Source organism: Rhipicephalus sanguineus, chromosome 8 (assembly GCF_013339695.2).
Source record: "Rhipicephalus sanguineus isolate Rsan-2018 chromosome 8, BIME_Rsan_1.4, whole genome shotgun sequence".
Lineage (NCBI taxonomy): Eukaryota > Metazoa > Arthropoda > Arachnida > Ixodida > Ixodidae > Rhipicephalus > Rhipicephalus sanguineus.
The window spans coordinates 168,846,324-168,861,388 of record NC_051183.1 but is presented as its reverse complement, the minus strand read 5'-3'; positions in this window follow the sequence as shown (position 1 = coordinate 168,861,388).

The following is a 15,065-nucleotide window of genomic DNA, read 5'->3' as shown; positions in this document are numbered from 1 at the left end:
CCCCGCAGGGGCGTCTGCGCAAGCAGGCGTTTGGTGTGTAGCGACACCACGGACCCGAGCTAACGGGGGGTTTCGACCCCCTCCCACGCCTAGCCGTGCGTGCATTGCCGTGTCCGGGGAAAAGGGGATCCTGGGGGTTGAGCCGACGCCGGGTGATTGGACCTTTAAGGCCCCCCGGCAGAGGCAACACACCCCTTTGGCCCCGGCTTCACGTAGACGGCACCCCTGGACTGACCCACCCAGGGGAAATCGGCAGTCGCCTTTTCCTGTCTCTCTCTCCCCCACGTCTTCGTCTGTCTCTCTCACTTTTAATCTTTCCTGTCCACTCCTCTCTTCCATTTACTTCCGTTTTTTCTTGGCGGCGAGGGTTAACCTTGTGCAAATAGGCAACCTTGTTCTATGCGCATTTGGTTATAGTAGCGGTGTACGGCTGGCGTCTGCATGCTTTCAATTCCATGAATCTTGTAGCGTCCCCATGTTGGGCTCCGTGGTGGGTGGCTGCCATCGCTGCCGAATCAGATTCATTTACTATGCATAGAGCATTCCCGTTGCTACAAGATCGTACCGCTTCAAAGCGCGTACGCACCGATGAACTCGCCTTTCTCACTCGAACCAAAGAAGTATTCCCTCACTATCACGTAGTGCACTGTGACAAGACTGACAAAACAGCTAGAACCGTGTCCCCATTTGTTGTATCCAGAACACTGACAGCCACCTTAGGTGCTGGCTATAAAGTTACAAAAATGGCCAGTGGTGACCTGGTTCTCCAACTAAATGACAAAATACAATTTGATAAACTAAAGAACCTCCGAACTTTTGGCGACATTCCTATTAGCGTTACACCACACAGATCCATGAACTCCGCACGCGGAGTAGTATCAGACTCAGATCTGCTTGAACTATCAGAAAGTGAACTCCTCGAAGGCTGGAAGGACCAGTACGTAACCGATGTGAAGCGAATTGTAATAAGGAGAACAATCAGGAAATCCCAACCAAACATTTGATATTGACCTTTTCTACTAGTGAACTTCCACAGAACATAGAAACTGGATACACAAAGACAACCATCAGGCCTTACATCCCAAACCCTCGCCGATGCTTTCAGTGCCAAAGATTTGGCCATGGCTCCCAGAGCTGCCGTGGTCGACCCACCTGCGCAAATGCGGTGTCCAAGGCCATGCCTCGGACACCTGCAACGAAACCCCACACTGTGTTAACTGCGACGGCGACCACGCCGCGTATTCTCGTTCTTGTCCAAGCTGGAAAAAAGAAAAAGATATCATTTCACTGAAAGTACGCGAAAACATCTCATTCAAAGAAGCACGAAGAAGGTGTTCGCCATTTTACGGTCCAACTTATGCTGATGCGGCGCGTCAGGGGGCAGCGTCGCATCGGCCACCGCCACAGCCCCGGCTCACACAAGGTGAGCCACCGGCCGTGGCGGCTGCCCCCGTGGTGGCAGCAGTTAAGTCTGCTCCACCTGCCCAGCCAGAGATCCCGGCTACTCCAGGGTCGTCGGGTCTCACGACCACGCCTCGCCAGGCGAGGTCGGAAAAACAAGCCAACAGCTCGCGTACGCGGGCGTCCAGTGCCTCACACGAGGCAATGGACACGACTTCGGTACCCCTGGTGCCGAAAGAGCGGCGTAGCTCCTTGGAGCGCGCTAAGAAAACGAAAAAGCCTATAACAGGGCCCGCCGACGGCTCTGTTACCTAAGTTCCAACCTTCTGTCTGAACAACAACAAATTCCCGTACATACACACAGCACTACTTAACTTCCAATATGGAAGCACAAATTCTGCAATGGAACGTCAGAGGACTCCTCAGAAACCTCGACGATATCCAAGAACTTTTACATAAACATTCACCAAAAGTGCTGTGTGTACAAGAAACACACTTAAAACCAAACACACCAACTTTCTACGCAGTTATATTATTTTCCGGAAGGACCGGGATGACGCTGTGGCGTCATCCGGTGGTGTAGCGGTTGTCGTTAATCAAGGAATTGCATGTACACACTTACCTCTCCAAACGTCCCTTGAGGCAGTGGCTGTTCGAGCGGTTCTTATGAACAAACTCGTGACCATTTGCTCTCTTTACATACCCCCACAGTACCAACTGCAAAAACATCAATTTCAATCTTTAATAGATGAACTCCCAGAACCATATGTAGTCCTTGGGGACTTTAATGCACATAGCAGTCCTGTGGGGTGATTCTCGCTGCGATGCACGAGGACGTCTGATCGAACAATTCCTTTTCTCTTCCGGTGCGTGTCTATTGAATCGGAAAGAGCCAACATATTATAGCCTAGCGAACAAATCCTACTCGTCCATAGACCTCAGCATTACATCTCCATCCCTTCTTCCCCTGCTTAATTGGAAAGTTATCGGGAATCCTTACGGAAGCGACCATTTTCCAATAGTTCTAAGCGCACCAACAGGAAATGACTTTCATCCACAGATTCCTAAATGGCAGATTGAAAGGGCCGATTGGGAACAGTTTAAGAAAATTACACTTTTAAGTTGGTCGGAGATGTGTGATTTAAGCATAGATGCAGCCGTAGACTACTTTACAGCTTTTTTGATTAACGCTGCCACCAAATGCATCCCTCAAACAAGTGGACTGTCTGGCAAACGACGTGTCCCATGGTGGAACACCGAATGTCGAAATGCGCGAAAAAGGCAAAACAAAGCGTGGAGGTTACTTCGGGACTCGCCGACAGCGGAAAATCTTACAAATTTTAAGAACGTAAAGTCACAAGGCAGGAGAACGCGCCGACAGGCAAGAAGGGAGAGCTGGGTTAAGTTTTTATCGGGCATCAACTCATATACACAGGAGGCTAAAGTCTGGAACAGGGTTAGTAGGGTAGCAGGACGACCAACACATTCACTCCCTCTAGTAAATACACAAGGCGACAGCTTGGAAGACCAGGCGAACTTCCTAGGCGCACACTTCGAACAAGTGTCCAGCTCGTCGCAATACTCCGAGGCTTTCCAGAGGTACAGCACGAGAATAGAAAAACAGAAATTAGAACGCAAATGCACAAAATACGAAGCCTACAACCAACCTTTTTCCTTAGCTGAGCTTCAGACATCGCTAGACTGCTGTAATAATTCCGCCCCAGGTTCTGACCGGGTATTATATGAAATGTTGAAACAGCTACCTTCTGAAACACAAGAAACACTGCTCTCTCTTTACAATGTCATATGGTTTTCCGGCGAGATGCCTAGTTCCTGGAAAGAGGCTATAGTGATCCCTGTTTTGAAACAGGGAAAGGATCCAACCGCTGTTACTAGCTACAGGCCTATCGCGCTAACGAGTTGCCTGTGCAAACTCTTCGAAAAAATGATAAACTGCAGGCTAATTCATTTCCTCGAAACAAACAAGTTACTTGACCCGTACCAGTGCGGATTTCGAGAGGGGCGATCTACAACCGACCACTTAATACGGATTGAAGCACAAATTCGTGAAGCATTTGTCTATCGGCAATTTTTTCTCTCGGTATTCCTGGACATGGAAAAAGCCTACGATACAACATGGCGGTTCGGAATACTGAGAGACCTATCCCATTTAGGTGTACGAGGTAAAATGTTGGACATAATAGAGAGTTACCTTACGGATCGTACATTCCGTGTCCGAGTGGGAAACATTCTTTCACGACCGTTTGTTCAAGAAACTGGGGTGCCACAAGGTGGTGTCCTCAGCTGCACACTTTTTATTGTAAAAATGAATTCCCTGCATCTATGCATCCCACGCAATATGTTTATTGCGCATACGTTGATGACGTGCAGATCGGATATAAGTCGTGCAACCTTGCATTGTGTGAGCGGCAGGTACAGCTTGGGTTGAACAAGGTAACCAAGTGGGCAGACGAGAACGGGTTCAGCCTTAACCCACAAAAAAGCACGTGCGTATTATTCTCTAGAAAGAGAGGCCTTCATCCCGATCCTGACATTGAATTGGGTGGCCACCGTCTGTCTCTAAAGACGGAGCATAAATTCCTTGGCCTCATTTTCGACACGAAGTTAACGTTCATATCACACATCAAGTACATAAAAAACAAGTGTATAAAAACTATGAATATCATCAAAGTGTTGTCACGCACTACGTGGGGTAGTGACAAGAAGTGCCTGATGAACCTCTATAAGAGCCTCATACGCACGCGCCTAGATTACGGGGCAATAATCTACCAGTCCGCGACACCAAGCGCCTTGAAAATGCTGGACCCTGTCCACCATTTAGGTATTCGTCTTTCTACGGGTGCTTTTCGCACGAGCCCCGTAGAAAGCCTCTACGTCGAATCAAACGAGTGGTCGCTTCATCTACAGAGATCTTACTTATCATTTGTATATTTTGTCAAAGTGAACGCAAACAAGGAACACCCCTCACACGCCACAATCAATGATTTGTCCACGTCTGCCTTTTTTCACAACCGTCCTTCGGTGCGAGAGCCTTACGCGCTTCGTGTGAGAGGCTTGGCAGAGGAAATGAGTGTTCCACTTCTTCAACACAGTCTAATGGCCCCCGCTGCTCGTCTCCCGCCATGGCAGTGGCAGCTTATAGACTGCGATATATCTTTCGTGGAAGTTACAAAACACGCACCTATTGCACATATCCGTACATACTTCCTCGAACTGCAGAACAAATACACTTGTCCAGAATTCTTTACAGACGCCTCAAAGTCCGGTACTTCTGTGTCTTACGCAGCTATTGGTCCATCCTTTTCCAATGCCGGCATACTACACCCGAATACAAGCATCTTCACAGCAGAGGCCTACGCCATACTTGCGGCTGTCAAACACATCAAGAATTAAAACTAGAAAGTGCTGTGATATACACTGATTCTCTAAGTGTAGTAAAAGCCCTGAGATCTCTCAAAAAGCATAAAAACCCTGTCCTTGTGTCACTCTATTCACTCCTGTGTACGGTCCACACACTCAAACAGCATGTCGTGGTGTGCTGGGTGCCAGGGCACCGAGAGATACAAGGAAACGTATTGGCGGATCAGCTAGCTGCATCCGCCCACGAAAATGCTGCCGCCAATGCACTCATTTCCGTTCCTGCCCTTGACCTAAAACCCCTCCTTAAAAGAAAGCTCAGGGCCCATTGGCAGAGCACATGGGATAGACAAACACATAACAAACTACACGTTATCAAGCCTCATCTTGGTAACTGGCCACCAGTGTCAAAGTCACGCCACACAGAAGTAATACTCACAAGGCTAAGAACAGGACACACATACAGTACACACTCACACCTTCTCTCTGGCGGCGACCCACCATTGTGTGATCGATGTGGTGAAGCACTTAGCGTGCTTCACATTCTCATCCAGTGTAACGATCTAGACACGCTTAGAAAACAACATTTTATATTACCCTACCGACAACAATTACCATTTCACCCATCAATGTTCATCGGTAGGGAACCTGTTTTTAAACATCAGTCACTTTTCGCGTTTTTAAAAGATGTGCATGACTTTCACGTTATTTACCCAGGCATTCCGTAGCACGGCCTCCTAACAGAGGCTGCTGCTGCGGTAGTTACACTTAAAGTAAGCACCTGCCTCGCAGCCCTTGATCTCAAGGGCGCTGACGAGGCATTTGTGCTCGTGCCATATACCCTTAGTTTTATTATTACAACAACCCGACATTCATTCTCACTACAAACACACATCACGTCACGCTCATGATTTTAATGCTTATACGTTTTACCCGCCCTAGGGCGCGGAACTTTAGGCCCATATACAGCCACGTAACACCATCATAGCTCACATCCCTTACATACCATTGTAAACCACCGACCATTGCTATACTTTTATCATTTTCATGGCGCTCTTTGGCCACGCATGGCCCTTGCGCCATTAAAACCCACATATCATCATCATCATCAAAGTGAACGCAATGAACACCCCTCACACACTACAGTCAGTGAGTTGTCTGCTTCTGAACTTTTTCACAACCGTCCTTCTATGAGACAGCCGTACTCACTTCGTGTGAGGGGCCTAGCTGAAGAAATGGGTGTGCCACTTCTCGAACACTGTCTAATGGCTCCCGCTGCCTATCTCCCGCCGTGGCAGTGGCAGCTTATAGATTGCGATGTTTCTTTCGTCGAAGTTACCAAGCATGCGCCACTTGCGCATATCCGTACACACTTCCTCGAATTACAATACAAGTACCCACACCCTGAATTCTTTACAGATGCCTCAAAGTCTAACACTTCTGTGTCGTACGCAGCCGTTGGTCCATCCTTTTCCGATTCCGGTATTCTGCACCCTGATTCAAGTATCTTCACGGCAGAAGCTTACGCGATACTTGCGGCAGTTAAACACATAAAAGAAATGAAACTACAAAAGGCAGTGATATACACGGATTCTTTAAGTGTAGTGAAAGCTTTAAAAACTATGACAAAGCACACAAGTCCTGTCCTTGTCTCGCTATACTGTATTTTATGCACGATCTACTCCCTCGAACAACATGTCGTAGTGTGCTGGGTGCCTGGGCACCGCGAGATACAAGGCAACGTGTTGGCGGATCAGCTTGCAGCATCCGCCCACGAAAACAGTCCCAATACAGCCGTAGCTATCCCTCCGCTAGACTTAAAGCCATTCCTCAAAAGAAAGCTCAGGGCCTTTTGGCAGAGCACATGGGATAGGCACACACAAAATAAACTGCATGTTATCAAGCCGCTACTAGGTAATTGGACACCAGTATCAAAGTCACGCCACACAGAAGTTACACTCTGCAGACTTAGGATTGGCCACACAAACAGTACACATTCATACCTTTTGTCCGGAGGCGATCCACCTTTGTGCGACTACTGTGGCGATCCTTTAACCGTACTTCACACCCTAATACAATGCACGGAACTAGACGCTCTCAGGAGAAAGCATTTTTCATCTGCATACCTGCAATTCCCACTTCATCCTGCTATGTTCGTTGGCAGAGAACGCCTTTTTAAATATCAGTCCCTCTTTGAATTTTTAAAAAGTGTACATAATTTCAACGTAATCTTTCCAGGCGCTCCGTAGCGCGGCCTCGTGATTGAGCTGCTGCTGCGGTTTCTATCAAAGGAAGCACCTGCCTCCCGGCCTTTGGGCTCAAAGGCCTTGAGGAGGCGTTCGTGCTGTTTTCCCGCTACTCACTTGTAAATACCATACTCACTCGTCATTCAACCCACACCCATAGATCACATCACTTGTCACTGCCATAATTTTATACTCTATACACCCCTTTTACGCTTATTTATAGCGCGTGATTTTAGGCCTCTATACAGCCATAATACACCCTGTCGTCGAAATCATTGGTCATCGCCAACACCACACAAAAGACATGGCGCTCTTTGGCCCGCAGGGGCGTCTGCGCAAGCAGGCGTTTGGTGTGTAGCGACACCACGGACCCGAGCTAACGGGGGGTTTCGATCCCTCCCACGCCTCGCCGTGCGTGGCTTTGCCGTGTCCGGGGAAAAGGGGATCCTGGGGGTTGAGCCGACGCCGGGTGATTGGACCTTTAAGGCCCCCCGGCAGAGGCAACACACCCCTTTGGCCCCGGCTTCATGTAGACGGCACCCCTGGGCTGACCCACCCAGGGGAAATCGGCAGTCGCCTTTTCCTGTCTCTCTCCCCTCATCTTCGTCTTTCTCTCTCACTTTAAATCTTTCCTGTCTACTCCTCCCTTCTCGTTACTTCCGATTTTTCCTGGCGGCAAGGGTTAACCTTGTGTAGTTACTCTCGCTTGAGTAGTTATATTAGGTTATAGCGGCACTGTACGGCTGGCGTCTGTAGCCTTATACATCTAAGTGCTTCAGCGTCCCCTAGTTGGACTCCATGGTGGGTGGCCGCCATTGCTGCCGAAACAAACAAAACTATCATGGGAACACCCTCATTTCCCCGCCTACTTGATCGTCTCCCTCAGAAGAGGGTACGCACCGAAGAACTAACAAGCTTCAACCGACCGAGAACCTCCTATCCGAAATTCCACGTAATCCATAGTGAAGCTACAGACAAACAAGCTAGATCGATCTCCCCATTTGTTGTGGCAAAGTCTCTGACCGAAGTCTTTGGGCCAGGCTACAAGGTAACTAAGATGGCTAGCGGTGACCTTCTGCTTGAGCTCCCTGAAAAGCACCACTACGACAAACTTGGTGGTCTAGCAACCTTTGGCAACATCCCAATATCTGTTTCACCTCACCGATCAATGAATACCACACGCGGAGTCGTCTCAGAAGTAGATCTCCTTCAATTATCGGAACAAGAACTTCTAGAAGGGTGGAAAGACCAAAATGTCACCGATGTGAAACGAATCATAATCAGACGCGACAACAAAGAAATAGCGACGAAGCATCTCATACTAACCTTCGAATCCAGCGATCTACCACAAACCATTGAAACAGGATACATCAAACTAGCCGTCCGCCCGTACATCCCAAATCCGAGGCGATGCTTCAAATGCCAGCGATTCGGCCATGGTTCGCAGAGCTGCCGTGGTCAAGAAACTTGCGCAAGATGTGGAGGCCAAGGCCATCCCTCTGAAAACTGTACAAGCACACCTCACTGCGTCAATTGTGACGGTGATCATGCAGCCTACTCGCGATCCTGTCCAAACTGGAAAAGAGAGAAAGACATAATCACCCTCAAGGTAAAAGAAAACATTTCTTTCCGTGAAGCCCGTAAGAGGTGCTCACCTTTTCACACCACACCTTACGCTGATGCGGCGCGCCGGGGGGCCGCGTCGCATCGGCCGCCGCCACTCCTTCGGTCTGCGCAGAGCGACCCGTCGGCTGTGGCACCTGCCCCCAAGGCGGCAGTAGTTAAGTCTACACCGCCAACTCGCGAACAAGGACCGGCGACTCCAGGGCCGTCGGGTCTCAAGGCCTCGTCTCACCAGGCGAGGCCCGAAACTCGAGCCACTAGCCCGACCGTGCGGGCATCCAGTGCCTCCGAGGAGGCAATGGACACGGTATCGGCACCACTGGTGCCGAAACACCGGCGCAGTTCTCTGGACCGCGCCAAGAAAACAAAAAAGCCAATTACGGGGCCGGACGACCGTCCTGCCTCCTGAAACAGTATTTCACTTGAACACTCCACAGTTCCTTATTGTGCACACAGCACCGTTGTATGATTAATATGTACACACAAATATTACAGTGGAACATCCGAGGCCTTCTTCGAAACCTCGATGACATTCAAGAACTCCTTCACGAACTCAATCCAAAAGTGCTGTGTGTGCAAGAAACACATTTAAAAGCACAACGCACAAACTTTCTACGAAACTACCTCATTTTTCGAAAGGACCGAGATGATGCCACGGTATCATCCGGCGGTGTAGCCATTATAGTCAACCAATCAGTAGCATGTACACATTTACCACTACAGACGTCCCTGGAAGCAGTGGCTGTTCGAGCAGTTCTTCTAGATAAACTCATCACCATTTGCTCTCTATACATACCGCCACAATACAACCTACAAAAACAAGAATTCCAGTCCTTGGTGGATGAACTGCCCGAGCCTTATCTGGTCCTTGGGGACTTGAATGCGCATAGCGATCTATGGGGTGACTCTCGCTGCGATGCGCGAGGTCGTCTGATCGAAAATTTTCTCTTTTCTTCCGGCGCGTGTCTGTTGAATCGGAAAGAGCCAACATATTGTAATCTCGCCAACAATTCCTACTCGTCAATAGACCTCAGCATTACATCTCCATGCCTTCTTCCAGTCCTTAATTGGAAAGTTATTGGGAATCCCTATGGTAGTGACCATTTCCCAATAGTTCTAAGCGCAGCAATAACAAATCAATGTCCTCCACAGGTTCCGAAATGGCAGACTGAAAGAGCCGATTGGGAACAGTTTCGAAAACTTACCATCTTAAGCTGGACTGACATGTGTACCTTAAGTATAGAAGCTGCTGTGGACTACTTTGTAGCCTTTTTGATCGATGCTGCAAGCAAATGCATCCCACAAACAAGCGGACGGTCTCGAAAACAACGTGTCCCATGGTGGAATAATGACTGTCGAATTGCGCGAAACAAGCAAAACAAGGCATGGAGGTTGCTTCGCGATTCTCCGACAGCTGAGAACCTTATCAACTTTAAGAACATAAAGTCCCAAGGCAGGAGGACGCGCCGACAGGCTAGAAGAGAAAGTTGGCAGAAGTTTTTATCAGGCATTAGTTCATATACACACGAGGGTAAAGTCTGGAACAGGGTAACTAGGGTAGTAGGAAGACAAGCGTATTCACTTCCTCTAGTAAGCACAGAAGGTGAGAGCTTGGAAGACCAGGCGAACTACCTAGGCGCACACTTCGAACAAGTGTCCAGTTCCGCGCATTACTCTGAAGTATTCCAACGGTACAAAACAAGAATAGAAAAACAGAAACTAGAGCGGAAAAGCACAAAGCACGAGGCATATAACCAACCTTTCAGCTTAGCTGAGCTACAGGTATCACTAAGCTGCTGCAGTAATTCCGCCCCAGGATCTGACCGTGTGGTATATGACATGTTGAAAAACCTACCTGCCGAAACGAAAAAAACCTTACTTTCCCTGTATAACGCCATCTGGTTTTCCGGCGAGATCCCATCGTCATGGAAAGAGGCGATTGTCATTCCTATTCTTAAACAGGGCAAAGATCCATCCTCTGTTACGAGTTACAGGCCCATCGCGCTAACAAGCTGTCTGTGCAAACTTTTCGAAAAGATGATAAACCGTCGACTTATACATTTCCTGGAAATGAACAATCTACTTGACCCGTACCAGTGCGGATTTCGCGAGGGCAGATCCACCATTGACCACCTGTTACGTATCGAGGCACAAATCCGTGACGCATTCGTCCACAGGCAGTTCTTTCTGTCTGTGTTCCTCGATATGGAAAAGGCTTACGACACAACATGGCGCTTTGGAATACTAAGAGACCTGTCCCACCTTGGTGTACGTGGTAGAATGCTAGATATAATAGAGAGCTACTTGTCAGATCGCACGTTTCGAGTCCGGGTAGGAAATGTTCTATCAAGACCATTTCTTCAAGAAACGGGAGTGCCACAGGGTGGTGTACTTAGTTGCACACTCTTTATTATCAAAATGAATTCCTTGCGCCTCTGCATACCGCGAAATATGTTTTATTGCACATATGTCGACGATGTACAGGTCGGCTTTAAGTCGTGCAACCTTTCGATCTGTGAGCGTCAGGTCCAGCTAGGGCTGAACAAGATCTCCAAATGGGCGGACGAGAATGGTTTCAGCCTTAATCCTCAAAAAAGCACCTGTGTCCTGTTCTCTCGAAAGAGAGGCCTTCATCCTGATCCAGATATTGACCTGCATGGTCAACATCTCTCCGTGAAGACGGAGCACAAATTCTTAGGCCTAATTCTCGATAGTAAGCTTACGTTCGTATCGCACATTAAATATTTAAAAAACAAATGCCTAAAAACAATGAATGTCCTAAAAGTGTTGTCACACACTACGTGGGGTAGTGACAAAAAGTGTCTGTTGAATCTGTACAAAAGCCTCATACGCACTCGCCTAGACTACGGTGCAATAATCTATCAGTCGGCGACAGCAAGCGCCTTGAAGATGCTTGACCCTGTCCACCATCTAGGCATTCGCCTTTCTACGGGCGCCTTTCGCACCAGCCCCGTGGAAAGCCTCTACGTCGAATCGGACGAGTGGTCGCTACACCTACAGAGATCTTACCTATCTTTTGTATATTTTCTGAAGGTGAACGCAAACAAGGAACACCCCTCACACTCCACAATCAATGATTTGTCCAGTTCTGCCCTTTTCGACAACCGTTCTTCGGTGAGACAGCCGTACTCACTTCGTGTGAGGGCTCTAGCTGAAGAAATGGGTGTGCGAATTCTCGAACACTCTCTAATGGCTCCCGCTCCACGTCTCCCGCCGTGGCAGTGGCAGCTTATAGATTGTGATGTTTCTTTCGTGGAAGTTACCAAGCACGCGCCACTTGCACATATCCGCACACACTTCCTCGAACTCCAGCACAAATACACGTGTCCAGAATTCTTCACAGATGCCTCAAAGTCCAATACTTCTGTGTCGTACGCAGCGGTTGGTCCATTCTTTTCCGATTCCGGTATTCTGCACCCAAACTCAAGTATCTTCACAGCGGAAGCTTACGCGATACTTGCGGCTGTTAAACACATAAGACACTCAAAACTACAAAAGGCAGTTATTTACACGGATTCCCTAAGCGTGGTAAAAGCTTTAAAAACTCTGAAAAAACACAAAAACCCTGTCCTTGTCTCGCTATACTCTCTTTTATGCACGATCTACACACTCGAACAACGTGTCGTAGTGTGCTGGGTGCCAGGGCACCGCGAGATTGCAGGCAACGTGTTGGCGGATCACCTAGCAGTATCCGCCCACGAAAACAGTCCCAATACACTCATAGCTATTCCCCCACTAGACTTAAAACCCTTCCTCAAAAGAAAGCTCAGGGCCTTTTGGCAGACCACATGGGATATGCAGACAAGAAATAAGCTACACGTTATCAAACCACATCTAGGTAATTGGCCGCCGGTATCGAAGTCACGCTACACAGAAGTTACACTTTGCAGACTTAGGATTGGCCACACACATAGTACCCACTCATATCTTTTGTCCGGAGGCGATCCACCTCTGTGTGATCACTGTGGCGATCCACTAACTGTACTCCACACCTTACTGCAATGCACGGAACTGGACGCTCTCAGAAAAAAGCATTTTTCACCCATATACCTACAGTACCCACTCCATCCTTTTATGTTCATTGGCAGAGAACCCCATTTTAAATATCAGTCCCTGTTTGCATTCCTAAAAGATGTACACAATTTTAACGTTATTTTTCCAGGCGCTCCGTAGCGCGGCCTCATGATTGAGGCTGCTGCTACGGTTTCCATCAAAGGAAGCACCTGCCTCTCGGCCTTTGGGATCAAAGGCCTTGAGGAGGCACTCGTGCTGTTATCCCGCCTCTCACATGTAAATACCATGCTCACTCGTCATTTATCCCACACCCATAGATCACACCACTTGTCACTGCCATAATTTTATACTGTATACACATTTTTTACGCTTCTTTATAGCGCGTGATTTTAGGCCTTTATACAGCCACAATACACCCTGTCATCGTAATCATTGGTCATCGCCAACACCACATAACAGACATGGCGCTCTTTGGCCACCCATGGCCCTTGCGCCAAAAAGCCCCACTAATCATCATCACATGGCGCTCTTTGGCCACCCATGGCCCTTGCGCCACAAAACACCACTAATCATCATCATCATCGTTTGAAACTGCAGTCGACTTTTGCTAGGGTCACAGCTATCAATCCTTTTGCAAAGTTATGTCCTCGAAAACCAAACACATACTCTTTTTTGCAAATTAGGTCAGTTACATTGCAACATGCTTTTACATTTACGTAATGTTGGCGCTATATCTGTAAGAAAAAAACTTTGCTATTGCTATTCAGGAAAGCATCCTGTCGCTTGCACAGGCGTGTTTTGAACACTGTATACATTGGTTTTTCTTGCTGCTTCATGTAATACCATTGTTGTGCAACTGTCCTTTCTTATAAACATTGACAAACCACCATCTTGTTAGGGGTACTATACTACTCTGTAATATATCTGAAATGCATAGCTGTGCACACAGTTGCCCACGTACCTTGTGATTCGTATACTGTGCACATTTCATGTGTCCCTCTTTTTTTTTCATGCGGTAGGATGGGACGCAGCAATAAACAGAGACAACATGTGCCGAACTTAAACCAAAATTTGAGGTGCGCAGACAGGTCCCTGCCACACGCGACCACAAAGGTGCTCCTTGAAACGCATATAACGCTTTTAGCAACGTAACGTGTCCATAGTAGAAAGGCACGCTGATGTCATCTATATTTGCATTGTAGTAGTCATTAATTATCCAAGCAGTACATGTGACACTGTGCTTCCTTCAGCATGATGTTTCTTGTAACCTGTGCATGTAATAAATGTCAGTAATGCTTTAAAAACATGACACTGCAGTTTCACAATGTACGTTTACTTACAGAAAGTATATGCCATCTTTGCATTGGTGTGAACACGAATAAATTCTTTTTTTACAAGGCTCTGTCTTGAAGAGACTGCTTACATATTCTTTCACATTCTTCTGCATTCACAAATGAGCACACTTCTGAATAAAAAAAGGGTACTTGAAATGCCAGCGTATGATGAAATCCAGCAGCGATTTATTATTACCAGGAAATTTAAGATCAAAACGTTTTCTTCTACTTGTTACGTAACATCTTAGCAGGTAAGAAGTCGCGCTGCTGAACTTCATTCAGCACATGGGTCGGTTCCTGCTGACAGCGAACACATCTCCATGAGGGTAACATGCAGGATCACTGCTGTACTTGCATTGAGATTCACGTTAAAGAGCCACAGGTGGCCAAGATAAATTCAGTCCTCCACTGCAGCGTGGCTCACAACTGTATCATGGTTTTGGCACGGAAAACCCCATAAATTATTGTTGCGTCTCTTAGGCACATGTCTCTCACTGAAATGACACTTGCCTAGTGCTGTTGTCAGTGGTGCAGTTAGCCAAATAGTGGATTACCACTGCGGACAGCTTGTCCAGGAATACATGTGGAGTGTGATGACCTTCCTTGTCTAAGCAGTGGTTGCGGGTCATCACTTACAACACTGCCATGCTCACTATTGTAGTCATCGCTGAAATCATGAACACTTTTGTCACCTTCTGCAATGCAAAGTCAAGTGCAACACTACACATGCTGCAGCAATGTGAGATGCACATTCTGATTCTTAATGGAGGGTACAGCACTGCTGAACGCAGCGAAAGCAGCTCTTCATTAGTCCAATACAAAGCTTCATTACAGACTGCACTGCAGCATGTGCGGTGTAGCACTTACCTATTTAACACGGTTTCTGAAAGGACAGCCTTGGAGAGGTGTCAGGAGCCATGGTCCTGGTTTGTAGCCTCTGTGACTCTGTCACCTGCACAAATACAAGTGGTGTGTTGTAAATACTACATCAATGTAAGGGATCCACAAGGCTGAGCCACACAAAGATAGCAATGATAGAATGATCTAC